General features: G+C 46.4%; 1 long non-coding RNA gene across 2 annotated transcripts; it reads left to right on the top strand.

Moving 5' to 3' along the window:
• The first annotated feature begins 2383 nt into the window (after positions 1–2383).
• On the top strand, positions 2384–6327 carry LOC143828406 (uncharacterized). Of its 2 annotated transcripts, none has more exons than XR_013227585.1 (4): positions 2384–2546; positions 4194–4321; positions 5312–5435; positions 6079–6327. It is a non-coding gene; the product is annotated as an uncharacterized LOC143828406 (long non-coding RNA). The 2 variants fall into 2 exon arrangements; XR_013227586.1 differs by having other exon boundaries at positions 5312–5445.
• The last annotated feature ends 12632 nt before the right edge of the window (positions 6328–18959 follow it).

Below are 18959 nucleotides of genomic sequence, written 5' to 3'. Positions count from 1 at the left end.
CCGGGCGTGTGTGTGTATCTCCGTCTATCCATCTTTGCCTGTCTGTCCCCCCCCCCCAATTCTTCTTAATCATGCCCTCATTCCCTTTGATTCTATAACTAGCCATCCTGCCTTAGATTTTAGGTATGAATGCCCGTACTTCCTGCCTTGACCCCCTCCCTGCTGGAAATCACTGGGGAACCTATTTCAAACACCAAGATTGTCTGTTTGGTCAACAAGGACTGTTTGCGCCCAAACGTTTTGGCACTGGGAGGGGCTGTGGCCATTGGGTAGGTGCTTGCCTTGAATCTCCAGTCTTAGCAAGGACCCTCTGAGGGCCTCATCACGATCTCTTCAATAAAATGCTTCTATTTTCCAAATGAAGCCCAGAATCAGAGATTCTCCCATCGAGGAGAGAAACACCCTTGCCCGTTCCCGTCTAAGTTTCCGATGCTCCGCGAAAGACCGAGCTCGGCCATATTCCCTTTTTAATTGTGAAACGCTACCTCGTTCTTCCTCCATCTCGCTCCCCTCACAGGCCTCTCCGTGCAAGATAAACGACATTTTAATAGAATTTCAACAGAGTGAATTAAAACGTCCGAGGGAATGTTTAATGGGGCTCGCCTCTTCCAAAGACGGCGGCTTCACCTTTTAATTGCAATCGTAGAGGTTCTCTTTTACGATTATGAGTCTTTCTGTTTCCAAACTTTTGCGATGGCTGGAAAATGCCAGGTCAGAGGTGAAGGGAAGGGAGGGGGGTTGAAAAAATAAGAAATGAAATGACATTGCACGCCCATAAACTTCATGTCATTCTTCTTTCTTTATTTTTTTAAGGTGGAGAACCAATTTATGTCTTTGGCCATATGTTTTAATGCACCGATAGATAAGAAAAATAGAATTTCGTTTCTCCAAGGCAATAAATCTGGAAGTCTTGGAAATAGTAGCCATGACACCAATTTCTCTTCATGCTATAATATTTATTTAAAGTTTTGCTCTCTTGGATAGCCTCCGGAGATACACAGCTCATTTTTATGGGGATGCCAAAGAGGCTGTACAATAGGAAAATGGGGAGGGAGGGAGCAAAAGGTATATCCTCTTTGACTTGTTTCTTCAAGGCCCCAGAGATTCTTCAGGGCAGTTTAAGGATTTTGAAAAACTAGGCCAAGAAGTCAAGGTTTCTGTGGCTGCTTTCAGCCATTCATTTAAACTGAAAAAACATAATACATCAGGGGTTTTTAGTGTTGAGACTACCTAGTATAAATGTGTAAGATCCAAATGTTTGTTTTTTTCATAATTAAGATCTTTTGGGAGGAATACCAGATATTTCTCTCTTGATTGCTCTGCATCATAGGTTTTGTAGTCTTGGAGCTGAATACATTGTTTCCCCTGCATCCTTGTTTCCCTGTAGCAGGGGTAGTCAAACTGCGGCCCTCCAGATGCCCATGGATTACAATTCCCAGGAGCCCCCTGCCAGCATTTGCTGGCAGGGGGCTCCTGGGAATTTAGTCCATGGACATCTGGAGGGCCGCAGTTTGACTACCCCTGAACCCAGATACATTAGCAAAACCACACGATGCCATCTTTTTGATGCAATTCATGTTCTTTTTTCGATCTGAATTGTTACCACTTGTGGCATTTTCTTTTTTAAGTGTCTTGACTGTAAATCTCAACTGATGATACTGAGGACAGAATTCAGATAAGAGAATATGAGAGCTAGCTTGGACGCAGAGGTTGAGAACGGCGGCCTCTAATCTGTGGAGCACGGTTTGATTCCCCACTCCTCCACAGGCAGGCAGTTGAGTAATCTTGGCTAGTCACAGTCCTGTTGAAGCTGTTCTTGGCAGTTTTCTTAGAGCTCTCTCAGCTCCACCAACCTCACATGTTGTCCACTGTGGGGGAGAGGAAGGGAAGGCGGTTGTTAGCCACTCTGAGATTCCTTTGGTTACTGAAAAGCAGGGTATAAAAACCAACTCTCCTTCTTCTAAAAAGTTACATGAGTTAAGGTATGACACTTATTGATGTATTCATATTGGTGTTGAAAATTGCCTGTTCCGTGATATTCATACGGCCTCTGCAGTTTTCAGAGGAGGATTCAGACTGCCCGCCACGGCAGTTTTCAACTTGATCTTTTGACAGCGCCTTTTAAACAATGCCCAGTAATTCTCCCACTTTTCCGCGTCTCTAGGGGAAAGGTTTGAGCATTCAGTTCAAGGCCTAATTCCAAGCGCCCTCCCTCAGCCTTGGAGAGGCAGACACAGCAGATGGGCTGAGACCCCAATTTTCAAACAGACAATGACATCAGACACCGAATGGACCATGACATCATGATGCCCTCCAAAAGAGTCACCCACGTGATTCATTCAATTGAGCTCCGGCCGAGGCAGAAATAAACCCGAGTGCAAAGAGACAGACAACCTCACCGACTTTATATTTTTTTGGGAAGAAGACGGCACTGGTTTGGACCCGGATTGTGTCCCTTGTTCAGCACAGCTGCCTTTCGAAAACAACACGGAAAGGTAAAAATGGCAAACAAGTGCGGCGCCTCGGATCCTCCAAAAGCACAAAAGGTTTGTTTTGATATTCTAAGCTGCAGTCCCCCCCCCCACGCACATACACACACACTGTCATTGTCCTTGTGCGTCTCTCGAGTGGGTTGCTTGACAACTCAGACTGTGAATCATCCAGTGCAATCCAGGGCAGAATTACTGCAGTATCAGTACCTTGAATATTGATGAGGACCGGCATGGTGCAGTGCTTCAAGCGTCGGACTAGGAACGGGCAGCTCAGGTTAGAGCAGTCTTTCTCCACTTTTTCTCTTTGGGAAACCCCTGAAACCTTCTTCAGGCTTCGAGAAACCCCAGAAGTGGCGCAATCGTGCAGAATGTGGTTGGGAAGCAGAGCTGTGGACACGCCCACCCAAGGGCCCTCCCCTTCCTACCTCCTCCAGGCCCATCATTGGCCATTTTTGGAGGGGTGGGTGAGTCCACATGACCATATATATGGTCATATCGCCTGATATGATTAACTCATTTTTTAAAAATATAAGAAAACTCCCACCCATTTGGGAAATCCTTCCTGGGCCGTCAAGAAACCCTGGTTGAGAAACTCTTGGTTCGGGTTTCTACCATGGAAGCTTGACCATGGGCTAGCCCCACTCTCTCAGTATAGCCTACCTCACAGGGTTGTTGTAAGGATAAAAACTAGAGGGGAGGAGTATGAGGCAAGCTGTTTGGGATATAAATAAAGAGAATACATAGAAGTGCCTCAGACGGAGTCAGGCTATTGGTCTATCTGAGTCAGTATTGTCCGCTCTGACTGGCAGAGGCACTCTGTGGCGGAGGCCTTTCACATCACCTGGTACCTGATCCGTTAAACTGGAGATGTCAGGAATTGAAGCTGGGACCTCCTGGACGTGAAGCAGATGGTCCATTTCTCAGCCACACCCCATCCAACTTGGTGTAGTGGTAGACCCAGCCTCATCACATCTCAGGAGTTAAGCAGTAGTTGGACGGGAGACCTTCAAGGAATACCACCGTTGTGGCATGGAGGCAAGCAATGGCAAGGCATCTCTGAACATCTCTTGTCTTGTAGACCTTACAGCACCGGTGGCCCGCTGACAGGGGATCATGGTGACGGTAGTCCAGGGGTAGTCAAACTGCGGCCCTCCAGATGTCCATGGACTACAATTCCCACGAGCCCCTGCCAGCGAATGCTGGCAGGGGCTTGTGGGAATTGTAGTCCATGGACATCTGGAGGGCCACAGTTTGACTACCCCTGCGGTAGTCCATGGACATCTGGAGAGCCACCATTTGGCCACCCCTACCCTACAAGGTGGCCATAAGTGAACTGTGACTTGATGGCACTTTTCAAGAGTGCCAAGGACTTTGTAATATTGGGGTCACCCCATCGAAGAAAGGCAGAACTGTGGCAACCGCTCAAAACCCCTCCATCTCTCCCTAGCTCCACGAAGTCAAGGGAATGGAAAGACCAAACGAGGCAAGCTTCCTATCTTCCCCACATTACAAAAGCAGCAATATTTACCTGTTTACGATAATCATCTCTCCCTCCCTCCCTCCTGCTTAACTTCCATCCTTTCTTCAACGGCGACAACAAATCCGTCCACTGCATAATAGAGAGACAAGGTGTCCATCTGCTCATTATCAATCGTCCATGGATTTGGAGTGAAATCATTTTTTTCCCCCTTCCCCAAGCAGATCAAGGATCGGAAGACCAGATGGGATTGGCATCCTTCACAAAGGAACAACAGCTGCTGAAGGGTTTCGAGGATGCTTGAGCTGGAACCTCTCCACAGAACCTGGCAATACCTTCGCGGTCTGCTCAGGTATGGAGCCACTCTCCACTTAGGTAGTTATTTAGCTCTTCTCCCTCTCCTGATGACCCAGCAAAACATACTGGTGGTCTTCAAGCAGTGGCTGGACAGATACTTAACCTGGATGCTTTAGCAAGATCCTGCATTGAGCAGCGGGTGGAACTAAAGGGCCTCTCTGGCCCCTTCCAACTCTGCGACGATTCTATGATTCTAAGCAACATGTACATTAATTGATGGACTCCTGGCCTGATCCAGCAGGGCTCTTCTGATATTCTTCTCAGCTGTCAAGAGGAACTGGCCGGCTGCCGTGCGAGAGGTGATGCTGGACTAGATGGACTCTTGGTCTGAACAGCGGGCATCTGCAGGGGGTGGGGGTGGAATGGAAGGCTTTCTGTGTAATTTTTGGTTTTAGCCGTGGATGCTTCATTTATTTAATCCTTGTCCAGGGCCTTGAAGCACAAGGAAAGATGGGATAGAAACGTTTCAATAAGTAAATAAAAACAAGGCCCTTCTCAGCTGAGCCGTTGCTCTCGATGGAATGATAGCTCGTCCTCATTTCGGGAGCACTTAAAGGCATTTTTCTAGAGAGCACCTTGCTAGACTGGATGGATGGACCAGCAGGAAAGGATGTGCATTCGAGGGAACCCTTCTGCCAGCCAAAAAAAATCCAGGATCAAAGGGCGGAGGAGAGAAAGCAATTTCCCGAAATTGATGTTATATTTAATGGTGCACAAGGCCGGAGGCGACGGAACAGTGGTCTAATTTCATAATCTGAGGCTTCCATTATCATTAAGAGGAATCCTGGGGAAAGACGATTAGCTCCCATCCTCTGGCTTTTTATCCGTCAGCAGCTGGAAAGAAGGAAAGAAGATTTGGCACGCACAGCGCACTTGGGAAAGAGCAGAAATTCTTGGAGTAAAACCATTTTAGAATGTCGATAGTACAAGACGCCTGCAGGGAACTTCGCTGCTCACATCTGATTCCTATGCTCTTCTTTTCCAGTGTCCTGCTTAGTTGGCAGCGAATTTTGGACAATGCTGAGTGACCAGAACCCATGAAGAGCCCACAATGTGACATTAAGTCACAGGCTACTTATGGCACCCCCAAAAAGGGACTTGCAGGAAAAGTAAGAGAAGGTTTGTTGTTACTTTCCTCTGCAGAGACTTCCTTGGTGGTCTCCTTTCCAAGTATCAGTCTGGCTACAGATGCCACCCTCCAGGGGGAAGAGGAAGGGAAAGGTGCTTGTAAGCCGCTTTAGCATTCCTTCAGGTAGTGAAAAGCAGGAGATAAAAAAACAGCTCTTTTTCTTCTAAAGAAGTGGTGGGTTTTCCTTCTTTGGAAGTTTTAAGCAGAGGCTAGACAGCTATCGGACAGAAATGCTGATTCTGTGGATGCAGGCAGATTGTGAGTGGGTGGGCAGGAAGGGACTGTGTGGGTGCTTGGCTCTTGTGGCCCTTTCTTGCACGCCCAGGGAAATGCCCATCGGCACTTTGGGGTCGCGAGATGAATTTCTTCCAGGTCACGAGGTGAATTTCTTCGAGGTCAGACTGGCCAGGGATTCTGATTTTGGAGTGGGGGCATCATCTGGGCATGGAATTGGGGTCCCTGTGGGTGGGCAGGTAGTTGTGAGTTTCCTACATTCTGCAGGGGGTGGACTAGATTACCCCAGAGGTCCCTTCCAACTCTATGATTCTATCATTCTTCTTGATCAAAACCTGTGCTCCACAAGGAGTTGAGATACTTAAAATACCTTTACTCCTCTTCCTCAGCACAGACTTAATGATACAGATGGAGTGATTTATCCCTCAACCTCCTGGATCTCTATCAATATTACACCTCCATCTTACAAGTTTCTCGTTACTGAAAATCAGCGACAGCCAGCACTGAAGGAGGAAAATCAATACCAACTTTGTGAATGAGACATCTTTATCTAGCCCCTTCCCGACACAATCTATTGTTTTGGGGGGCCGCTTGTTTTGTTCTGTGAAACTACATGTCCTTTTTTTCTCCCTCAGTCTCAAAAATTGCTTTTGAGTTGTTACATTTGTGTCTGTTCACTTCGCCGTAGCAAAGATGAGCACTTGGTTCCCTTCTGGAGTAAGATAGCCCATCCGAGGCAACCTACCTGCGTGACCCGGAAGTGACTTACGCACATGGGGGTCGTCAGATGTGACTCTCTGGTTTAGGGGCAAAATTCTATGATTAGAACCTAATTCTACCATAGAATTCTTGCCCAAAGGCCAGAGCATCCGTTTCCCCCCCCCCCCCCAATGTGCCTATGTAACTTCTAGGTAATGCAGGCACAGTATGTGAATTTCCTGCGTCCCCATTGCCCACCGGAAGTATAATCCAAAATATTTATTTATTTAATTTATATCCTGCCCCTCACTTGCATCTCAGAGCAGCTAACATCATTACTAAAATACAATCCAAAATTAGCTGTAAAACTGTATCCATATCGTTAAAAAAGCATCCATCCACGAACGGTGGTGGGACTGACAGGATTTCCTACACTATGGACCCCGAGTGTAAATCCACCCAGATTAACACATGGAGCAGTTGGTGATGCTGTAATAGATAGTGGGGGGGGGGGGAGCATAGGGAAAGGCTTGTCAGATATGTGCTATGCTTGTCACATATGTTCCACTGACGTCAGCCAAAGGCTTGGCGGAAGAGCTCTCTTTTGCAGGCCCTGCGGAACTGCTGGAGTTCTGACAGGCCCCAGATCTTACTTGGGAGCTCATTCCACCAATCCAGGGCCAAGGCCGAAAAGTCCCTGGTCAAGGCCAGATGCACTTCTTTGGGGCAGGGATCACCAGGCTGCTGGCGTTGGCCAATCGTAAAGTCCGTTGGGGGGCTTATTCAGATAGGCGATCCCTGGAGCTGCCACCCGAGACATCTCCGAATCTTCCGTTTACTCTTTCAGGAGCACGGAGAGAATTTAGCACCCTTCCTTCTACAGGTTGCAGCCCAAGTCGCTGAATTTCTGTGTTGTGCTCTCAGAGTCTGATCCCATTTCAAGATTCAGCTCCGCTTCATGAAAGAAAAGTTTGACACGGGCCTGGGGACGCCTGTCTAGGGATGATACAGAATGCATCTCCATTCCCCCCTCCTCTAGTTGGCATCTCAGAACAGATGCAGAGTTGTGGTATTACGGGATTAAGGCAGTAGGAAAGTAATTAGACAGGCTGCTCCGGAGCCTCTCGGCCCAGAATGTCCTCCCACCCCTCAAGTGTGGTGGGGCATGAAGTTGAGATTGGAGAACATTTGTAATCTGCAGGGAAAGGAAGGAGGGAGGGATGCTGGGAAATATTTTATGAACACAGCTGGGTGATTAAGAAAGCAGAGTCCAAGGAAACGTTCTCTTGAAAGGGGTGAAATCTGAATGATTGCATGGTAATGCCACCTGAACCCTTTTTTTTGGGGGGGGGGAATGGAGATCCAGTGTCCTGGCATAGATGGAGGGGTAGACTTGGCTCCAGCCTTTCACAACTTTTTTTACTCTTGAGAAATCCCTGAAACATTCTTCAGACTTTGAGAACCTCCAGAAGTGATGCGAGGGTGCAGAATAAGGTTGGGAAGCAGAGCTGTGGACATGCCTATCCAGGGCCCTCCCCTCCCCTCCCCACCCCCTCCAGGCCCAACATTGGATATTTGGGAAGTGGGGCAGGTCAACAGGACCGCATATGGTCCTATCAGCCAATAAAGGTCTAACAAATTAAAATATAAATCTATAAATCGGATTAACCCACCCATTCGGGAAGCCCTGGTAGAAAAAGCCTGCGGTAGAGGCCTGAGTGGTTGGTGCTTATCAAAATTCTGGACCTCCAAGTGCATTTGTTTTCACTTGGAAAGACCAGGTGTCACAATTTGGTCTTTACGCTAATGTGCAAGGTGCATGCAAAGTGCTGTTTTGATAATAGTGATTAATGGGTCTTCCCCGCCCCCCTCTCAAGGCTGAGCATAGAAAACGGAAAGTTACAGAGGCTGGAAAATTTGGTGCTTTCCTGTTGTAAATCACGGGGCTTAAAGCAGTGCCAGTGCAGAGTTGGGTGTGACCAAGTGCCTGCCAAGGTCTATAGCCATCTCTTCTTTCCCAATGAGAAAAACGCCCAATGGCAGCAAAGAAAAATGAACAGAAGGGAATCATATCCTGACTCTTTCAGGTATGCTTCCTAATCAGTTTATAGGCCCTAGAACATTGCAGGGGACTTGCTTTCTGAAGGGCAGGGTAGCCACCTCCAGGTTAGGAAATTCTTGGTGATTTGGGGGTGGAGCTTAAGAATGGTAGAGGTCAGAGAGGGGAGGAGACTCCGTGAGGATGTGATGTCGTAAGAGTCAGCCATCCCAGGCCTCCATTTCCTCCAAAGGAAGTGGTACTCTGGAGATCGTAATTCTAGGAGAATTCCCAGCCCAACCTGGAGGCGGGTAACCCTAGATGGTGTGCTGGAGGGAGAAGGGTTGGGACTTTTGGATTTGGCTAGGTCGCGAGTCCCTCCAGAGAAATACAACTGCCGAGTAACAGCGCATTTTGAAAATAGGCAGTTATTAGTTACCTTTGTGGATGAGGCACAGATCCAGGCTCACAGTGCTTTGAGGTTTAAAAGAGAGCAATCTTTACTAGGAAAGCTACTTCAGAGCTGGCTTCATCAAATTACAAATTACAACAAGATGGAACCTGACCTGGCCTTACAAGCCTGTAAATGGACCGGAAGTTCTCCTCAAATTGCAACTGATCTCTGGGCTACAGAGGCTATAGTCTTGTATATACTGAAAGCCAGACCTGTTTGGTGGACGTCCATGAACTGGAAATTGTTCTGGCAGGGAAGATCCTGGATCACCCCTGCTATCCACTGGCAGTTTGGTGGGCCTAATATTTTTGGGATTTTGTTAAAACATTTTTTTAATTGCCTTATAATAACTCATGTAATTCACCTAGCCTGATTTCCCCCCCCCCCTGATTGGCCAAAGCTCTCAGTGGTCTCAGGAAACTTTTTCTGAAGCTGGCTAGTGGAGATCCTTTCTCTTACAGACAAGACCTGCTGCTACAAAGATCCAAAGAGGCCGGGCCCTTGAGCACCTGCTTCCAAACTCCAAGGGAAGATTCTCATGTGGGAGGAAGTGCGTCTTAGGTTTCTATTCTTATTAGAATGAATGATGCTCTGAATGAATAGAAACATGGAGCGGGAAAGTAATTACAGCCTCCCCTATACATTTGCAGAATGACTCACATTGAGAGTGCATCCCATTTTATTACAGCCGTATTTTTGGCAACATGGAAACAATGCGGGCCGCCACTCCGGAGAGGCCTTGTCAGTGGTAATGAGAGTCTCTTTCTGCCTCATTAGCAAATCATCCAGGGGAACTATAGGCCGACCCGTCATCTTTGCTTACCCAGGTCTCATTTCGAGGGGCATTGCCTGCTTGCATTTGGTCAGGGGCCTTAACGGTTGCAGCCTACTGTGTCCCAGAGCTTGGTTCACAAGGAAATCCCACCAATGTGTCTAACTTGCTATGTTTTCATCAGGCTGGTAAATTAGAATTACTTCTGGGTCAAAAGGCTGAGTGTGTGTGTGGGGGAGGGGGGCATTTACCCAGGGATAGCATGACCTGCTACAAGATGAATGGGTCAATAAGAGGTAGCATCATGGCCATCTAGTCCAACCTCCTGCTCAATGCAGGATCAGCCTCCAGCATCTGGGATAAGGAGCTGTCCAGCTGCTGCTTGAAGATTGCCAGCTCACCACCTCTTTAGATGGATGGATGGATGGATAAATAGATTGATTATAGAATAATTGAATCATAGAGTGGGAAGGGGCCATCCAGGCCATCTAGTCCCACCCCCAGCTTAATGCAGGATCAGCCTCAAGCATCCAGGAGAAGGATCTGTCCAGCCACTGCTTGAAGACCGCCAGTGAGGGGGAGCTCCCCACCTCCTCAGGCAGCCCCTTCCACTGCTGAACTAGACTCACACAATCCTAGAGTGGGAAGGGGCCATACAGGCCATCTAGTCCCACCCCCTGCTCAGTGCAGGATCAGCCTCAAGCATCCAGGAGAAGGATCTGTCCAGCCACTGCCTGAAGACGGCCAGTGAGGGGGAGCTCCCCACCTCCTTAGGCAGCCCATTCCACTGCTGAACTAGACTCCTCGAATCCTAGAGTGGGAAGGGGCCACGCAGGCCATCTCGTCCAACCCCCTGCTCAGTGCAGGATCAGCCTAAAGCATCCTGGAGAAGGACCTGTCCAGCCCAAGATGTAGGGTTTCCCAACTCTTTTCCTCCAGCAGTCCCCCTGATACCTCTAGAATGCTGAGGCTGGAGCTGGTTGGCAGTTTCAGTGTACAAAGGGGTGAGAAACATCAGGCTGCATGTACTTTCTTGACTATTTGACCATTAAGAACCCCCTGAAACAGTCTTCAGGCTTTGAGAAACCCCAGAAGTGGCACAATTGTGCTGAATATGGTTGGGAAGCAGTGGACACACCCACCTGGAGCCTCTCCCCTTCATGTTTATATATATAAAAATATATGAAAATTAATTAACTCTCACCCATTCAGGAAACCCTTCCAGGACTGACAAGCAACCTGAGGGTTTCATAAAAACCTGGTTGAAAAAGCCTGGTTTATACCTTGAGTAAAACGTGGTAGTAGTTCTGTAACATGTAGCATATTACTTGTAAATTAATTAAGTGTCCATAAACAGACATGAGAAGAAGATTGAGGTCAACCAAGGTCAACACTGGATACCAGCAGGAATTGGGAGACTTGGTCTATTGCAGGGGTAGTCAAACTGCGGCCCTCTAGATGTCCATGGACTACAATTCCCAGGAGCCCCTGCCAGAGAACGCTGGCAGGGGCTCCTGGGAATTGTAGTCCATGGACATCTGGAGGGCCGCAGTTTGACTACCCCTGGTCTATTGTACCACCACAATTCATGAAAGACATCCCTCTGTTGACGACTTTATATGTTTAACTGCAAAAACGAATAAAACCCGTTTGAGGTGTCTTGGACTCAAACTTTGTTCTGCGGCTTCAGACCGTCACAATTCCCGGCCTGGTGACTTTGCAAAATGCCTTCTCAATGCTATAAATCTTTAAACAGGTCAACCCAGAGACATTTGTTTTGCCACGCACGGAGCTGAAAGTCTCCTCTGCTCCTCTTAGCCGTGCGACCAAGCATGCCTCACCACCCTGCTGTCACTTAACTGAATCTCGCCGGAGGCCGTCTCCGGGACAGGTAAATGCTGGCTCCTTAACGGAATGACTTGGAAATCTACCCCAAATTTAGGTGACCCAGGGTTGGAAAACAAAGCTACTGAAAGGTTGCTCATGAAAGATATTTGGGTTCATGGCTAGCTGTCCTTAAAGACAGGGGTAGTCAACCTGTGGTCCTCCAGATGTTCATGGACTACGATTCCCATGAGCCCCTGCCAGCGTTTGCTGGCAGGGGCTCGTGGGAATCGTAGTCCATGAACATCTGGAGGACCACAGGTTGACTGCCCCTGCTTTAAGAGACTGTTTTACGGAGATGCTGCTTCCAGTGATCGATCGACATTGAGGGTTTGCAAGGCACTGAGGAGATAACGGATGCAGAAAGGGAATGACTCTGCATTATCACCTGATTGGAAAACAGGGCCATAAATATCACTTCTGCTCTTTCGGTAGACAGGCGGTAACTGTTGATGGGGTGCTAATTCCCTAGGCAAGCAATCAAAGTGGGCCATTTGAACGCACCCCTTCCCTGGACCGACACAAAGCAGTTAACAAAATGACAGATGAAAGGACTCTTTCCCCTGTTGGGCTCCTTCGCAGAATGCATTTTATTCCTCTCATTGATTTGATTTACAAAACTGCCTTTCTGCCTTACGTGTGTCCTGCGTGTTGGAAAGTGAAGAGATTTCACTAATTCATCATCTGCTTTGTAAACACTACAGGGTCACCAGGAGTCAGCAGTGATATGAGGGCAAAAAAAAAGAGTAGATATCTTTTCACACACACAAACTAAATCAGGAGGCAGGTAGGCATTTTCTTAGCAGTGCCGTGTGAAAAAGTCAATTGCAAAAATGTTGCCTGAATGCAAATTCTTGCAAGGTTACCAAGTTCACCAGATAGGCTAGGAAACAATACCCGTATTCCTCTTCTACACACCCAACAAAATATCAAAGTCCTACTAGGCTCACCCTGGTTATTTAGAAGAGGGGTTGGTTACTATATGCTGCTTTTCTCAACCTGAAGGAGTCTCAAAGTAGCTTCCAATCGCCTTCCCTTTCCTCTCTCCACAACAGCCCCTCTGTGAGGTGGGTGAGGCTGAGAGAGACCTGATATTACTGAAGAAGAAGTTGGTTCTTAGATGCCACTTTTCGCTACCTGAAGGAGTCTCAGAGCAGCTTACAGTCGCCTTCCCCTTCCTCTCCGCACAACAAACACCCTGTGGAATGGGTGAAGCTGAGAGAGCCCTGAGATTACTGCTCAGTCAGAACAGTTTTATCAGGGCTGTGACAAGTCCAAGGTCACCCAGCTGGTGGCATTTGGAGGAGCACAAAATCAAAGCCAGCTCACCAGATTAGAAGTCCACGCTCCTAACACTACACCAAGCTCTTACCATTACTTTCCAGTTTTGAACTAGAAAGGTAATCTATCAACGTTTGATTTATTGCATATTACACATCCTGGAAGGGCTAGTGGAGAAATGGATCAATGGATTCTTGATCTTTGGATGCCACCAGATTGTCAGAAGATCCTTCACTGACTCTCTGATGTTGCAGCAGCTTCTTCTCCGTGTTCTGCTCAACTGTTCCGCAGCAAAGGAAGGATGTTGCCTTGGAAGACCAGAAGCTAAAATGCTTTAATATAAACGAATCCCTTTTGAAGTTCATCCCTTGAATGATTCTTCCTGTTATACCTCTGTCATTCACTTGTGTGTGTTTTTCCCCAAAACACACCTGGGAATTTTTCTCTTGTGTTTATTCCCCACCTCAAGTATCAACCTGCCTTTCTACATCTGAAGCAATGAATAAAAAAGACCCTTATAGCTGGATATGCCTAGTGCAAATTCTTGCTCAGCTACCCAGCTCGCCAGGTAGCGTCGGAAACAAGACCCTGCACATAGGTGAACCTTGAGTACAGAGATAGATGACAAAAGCCCATTTGTCACCCGTTTCCCTTCCTTGTATTTATTCATTATTTATAATCAAATTTATAGGAATGCACCTCTCAGCCCAGCCGTCTCAGGGTGATGTACAACAATTTAAAACCAGCATGAATCAGAACACAACAGTCATTAACCTGTCTAAAACGACATTCAGCCTCCATCAAGAAACCTCAGGGTTCCACGAAACCCTGGCTGAGAAAGTCTGTCCTAGGTGGATGTCAAGTGGATTACCTGGGTATACAGTGGGGTTTTTTGATACAGCCCCCAGGATTTCCCAGTGTGTTGCTGGCGAGGTACTTGAAATTGCTGATGTAGCACGGCGAAGAACAATATCCCATTCAATAGGCTACATCACACGCTGAGATATTGCTTCACCGGATTACCGGAGTGACTGCAATGGAGATATATGTCTGTGTAATACCTAGCCTTACCAAGAAGCGTGTTACAGTTTAATTATAATAGGCTGTTACAGAAGTGCCTTTAAACATCTCTTTTATGGAGGTGTCTGCCACCCCGCGCCATAATTTACTAACTGTTTGTCCCATCGTGTATTCCCCTTAAGACCTGAAACACTAACACCACCGAAATATTGTTCCAAGGAGATAATTACTGACGCCATATGCAGCTCCAAAGAGAGAGTAAGACCATAGGATCGGTTGCTATCTACCTGTTGGCTCCTCATAAAGAGAACTACCAAGAAGGAATGGAAATTCATCTCGCACCATTTCACACACACACACAATACTGGAGTTGTGGATGATCTAGGCTGATTCTGCACTTACGTTGTTTTTTCCATTGGGGATCCTGCTGAATTCAGATCAATTTGAACTCAGATCTTCTTCTACCCCCCCCCCCCCCCCATTGAAACAGAAAAGTGTTCTGCACTCAATTGGAGAAGCTACGAACAGGAAGTGAAGTTACTCCCTTCAGAGAGCCAGTATGGTGCTGAGAGCCAGCATGGTGTAGTAGCTAAAGGGTGGCAGACTCTAATCAAGAGAACTGGGCTTGATTCCCCACTCTTTCTCATGCAGCCATCTGGTTAACATTGGTCACAGTTCTCTTAGAACTGTTCTTACAGAGCAGTTCTCTCAGAGCTCTCTCAACCCCAGCTACCTCACTTGGTGTCTGTCGTGGGGAGAGGCAGGGAATGGTGATTGTAAGCCGCTTTGGGACTCATTTACATTGTGAAAAGCAGGGCATAAAATAAAGCTCTTCTTCTTCTCACTTTTACACACTTAAGAGTGGTGTAAGTGTCCCCCCCCCCTTACATCCAGGCATGATGCTTTCTCCAACATGCATCACTGCTTAATTTGCAGATATTGTTGCAAATCAATGAGAACGTGCCCTCTGTCCCTTGATCATGAGTTGCTAACTCTTGGTGAAAGAATCCTGAAGCTGGCTGAATAGGACTCTGTGCAGAATCCATAGAGCTGCATTGACGGAAGCACCCGACCCAACAAGAAAAGGCAGCTGAACAGTCGAAAGTCAAACAATGATTCCCATTAATCAAGATGAAGTGCCTGTTGTCTCACAAGTATTGAACATATTTAGCAGAAACTGGATTAGACAATATATATTGACCAAGCAATCTTTCTTTTCCCTTTGGTTGGCAGTATAAATTGAGCATATTGTAATGATTTCAATACTTGTGGTCTGCCACTAGATGTCACTCCAGTCCTGCTTGATCATCATCATCCATCACTTTTTTATCCATCCTTCTCTCAAGGAGCTTATGTCAATGTATATGTTTCTCTGTCTACTCTCAACAGACTATGGCAGGGGTCCTTGAACATTCTTATCCTGTGGGCACATTTAAAACGCTGAGATGGTGTGGGGGGCTTAGCATAAAATGGCAGCTGCAAAATGGCTGCCGCTATTGGAGGTGGCTACAAAATGGCTGCCACCGCTTTCAGTAATACATAGAATGATCTTATGCTGTGTGTGTGTGGGGGGGGGGCAGCTGCTGCCAAACAACTTAAAAAAAATCTTCACAAACAATCAAATCTCCGGTGGCCAATCAGAAGCCTTACCAGGCTCCCACTCACTTTCTAAAAACCCTTGTCCGGCACTAGGAAGGCAGCCAGTTAGGCTGAGGACAAATGATTTGGCCAATTCCCCCAGTTAACTTCATGGCAGAAGAGGGAGAGAGATGGTAGGTAGGTAGGTAGGTAGGTGGGTGGGTGGGTGGGTGGGTAGTTAGATAGATAGATAGATAGATAGATAGATAGATAGATAGATAGATAGATAGATAGATAGATAGATAGATAGATAGATAGATAGATAGATAGATAGATAGATAGATAGATAGACTCCAGTCCATCTCTTACAATGATCAGGGAACATGGGTAAGGCCTTTGAGGAGCACTTTGGTGGATTCTTAGTTTCATCTTTCTAACATCTCCCTTTCCCAAAAGCCCCCCTCCCTCCACTGCCCTACCATGCAATTGTTCTGGCAACCCGCCCTCCGACTCTACCTGCAAGGTCACAAAACAGTCTAATAAAACAGTCCTTAAAAATGCAAGCCTCTGAACTGTCAATCACACAAACCAGCGTGAACAGGAGGTTTCGGGGCAGTGGTAACATTAGGGTGATGATCGTACTTCTTGAAATTCTTTTTGTTTGATTTTTTAAAAAAATATATTCACCTTGACTCTCAACCAGCAGTGTCTCAGGTGGCTTCTAAACCAGCACATCAATTATAACAATCACAACAATGCCGCAGTCAAGAACAAAATCTTTTAACGTCAGCGTACCAAAGTCGGCAACATGTGCATGCAACCGCCAAAAATCAAAAGGCTGGATGAATAAGAATGTACTGACATGGTCTCCTACAGATAACAGTGGGGAAGACTTCTTGGAGCTAAGATGCCCCTGGGGAAAAGGCCGTTTCCTTGGTAGCACTCTTCTCCTCTGTGAAAGACAAATTCTCAAACAAGCTCATATTTTCTCCTTGAGTGGAATGTTCCCAATGCAGGTGACACTGAGGAGAGGTGCGACATGTAAGCACATGTTCCCACTCAAGAAATGTTGCTAATTTTACTAGACTTATTTTGGTTCCCCTCCCCCTCCCCAATTCTAGCTTTCAAAATTCACCTGAAATGTTGCTTCGGGTGAAATTCAGCGATGGTTTACTCAGAATAAAGTTAACCAGAGAGGCAAATCTAACTTGCCAGCTCATCCTGCTGAATTCAGATCGATTTGAACTCAGGTCTTCCTCTATTCCCTCCTCCCACACTTACTGATGCTGATTTTTCAAATATCGAGGCTTATATCCACTTCTGGATATCATGGGGGAAAGGTAGAGTTACCACAGATCAATCATGGAAGTTGCAGAGGAAAATTTTAAAGTGCTCAAAATCACATTGTAAATCAAATTCAGTGTAGACAGGAGGGATTCATTCAAACTGGGACTGGGTAAAAAGCCCCATGCAGACTACACCCTTGAGGCTTTGGGGGTGGAGCCTGTAGAGGGTGTGATTCTGGGGAAAGGAGGGACTTTAATGAGATATAAGGCCTTTCTAAGCAGTCATATTCTCCAAGGAAACTGATCTCAGTTGCCTGGAGATGAGGTGTAATACCTGGGGGCCAGCATCCCTAGATAAGACACTGCTTGAGGTGAACCAGGTTGAAGTTTTAATAATGCAGTCCAGTAAAAAGAGTTTCCAGGTGGAACAAAAGGTTCAGGGACTAGGTCATGGACCTGGAGATCTTTGTGCTGTCAGCAATGTCACTAAACCCAGAAGCCAGTAATCAAATAAAACAGCAAGGTCGCCAACCATAGAGTTTCTGTGATTCCTAGAGCTACCCTTTGTCAATTCTGGGTAACCTGGAATTATTGGAAACTCTATGCTTGGTGATGTCCCTGGTGTTTTTATTTTATTGTCGGTGGGAGTCTCCCATCGTAGCAGGAGGCCTGGCAAGCCTCCAAGGAAACTACCCAAAGGAAGTTTGATCAACTCCTTGATAGGTGGCATGACTTCAATATGCTTTTGGGTGATCATCAACGTCAAAGCAGAAGGCTCAACAGAGATGCTAATCGGAGCATCACCTTCGACTCCGAAATTTATTATTGAAACCTTCTTAAGTCGTAAAAATGCACTCCTTCAGCTGATAGCACGGATGCTTCACTGAACAGTCTCAGCTGAGAGTCTATTCATAATGGAAACCTCTTCAGGCTACTCATGAAATTCTAATTGCTCCATTAAGACTCTCTGATGTCATGCCTAGGATTTTACGCCCCTGTCTTCCAGTGTTCCAGATAATGGCCAGTTTGGAGGCAAAATTACTAATTTATTGCTTAAACAACTGAATTATTTTATTTTTTAGGGTTGCAGAAGAGCGCCCAGTATACTCGTCTCAGGAGGAATCAATCCATCCATCAACTGATCAAAAACATTTATTGCCCACTGTTCTCCATGCAAGGTCTCAGTCCAGCTCACAGCAAAATGTTCAGCTCCAATGACCATAAATCCAGTCAATAAAACAAGAAGCCAGAAGGATCTTCTGATAGCCACCTTCAAATGTCCTCCTAAATTCGGTCTCACAAGGCCTTCTGAATAGCATTGTTCAGAGACATTCTTTACCCAGCTTCTCCCTGCAATCCAATTTCCAGTTTTAGGGCTTTGGAGTCCATTTTGAATGAATTCTATTTTAATCCAAGAGAAATTCCGAGAGCAGAGGGACAAAAAAGGGAGGTTCTGCAATATTTTTGGCATTCCAGTCCGTATATGCTCAGAGGCAGGCCTCCACAACTCTTCTTGTCCTGCTAGCAAAGCCTGTGATGTGAAACATAAAGTTACAAAGTGTGTTGATCTCTTTTCAAAGAGAAATGACAGAGGAAACCCTTTCTTTAAGAGAAAAGAGAGAGCAAGGGGAATCGATAGCTCTATCTAGAAAGATGAACAGCAAGAAAAGAAATTCTTCTCCCCTAACAACCCTATTTCTCGAGGACAAAAAGATGCTTACCTTCTTGACATTTTCAGGAAGGCTATTTTGAATCATGGAGGTTATAAATGCCCATGATTGTAAAGCAATAGATTGTATGCATCTGCAGGAGGGGATGGGGCATGTGTGCACGGTATGGTATACCTCATTCTGGCCAGAACCTGGAAGCTAAGCAAGGTTGGAAGGCCACCCTGGACATTCTTCTTTGCCCAAAGAGCAATGTATATGCTGAATTCACTGCTGCAGGAAGCGGTGGGAGCTCCAAGAATAAGCAGTTTCAAGAGGGGATTGGAGAAACACATGGAGAAGAACCAGGTGATCAAAAGTTGGAATGTAACCTCCATATGAAACGGCTTGAATGGGTTGGGATGTCACTTGTTTGGGGTTCATTGTGGGGGAAGTTCTGTGTGATGTTGGTTGGTTTCTCAAGAAAGCACCTGGTTAGCCACTGTAGTAAGAAAATGGGTGTCAATTTAATAGTTTATCTAAAAATCCTTAGACCAGTCTGGGTGGGTCAGTATACCAAGTACATTTGTCCTTGTGGGACTCTGTACCAAA

Source organism: Paroedura picta, unplaced genomic scaffold (assembly GCF_049243985.1).
Source record: "Paroedura picta isolate Pp20150507F unplaced genomic scaffold, Ppicta_v3.0 Ppicta_v3_sca26, whole genome shotgun sequence".
Taxonomy (NCBI): Eukaryota; Metazoa; Chordata; class Lepidosauria; order Squamata; family Gekkonidae; genus Paroedura; species Paroedura picta.
Note: the sequence above shows the minus strand (reverse complement) of the source record. Positions and strands in the feature narration are given on the sequence as shown.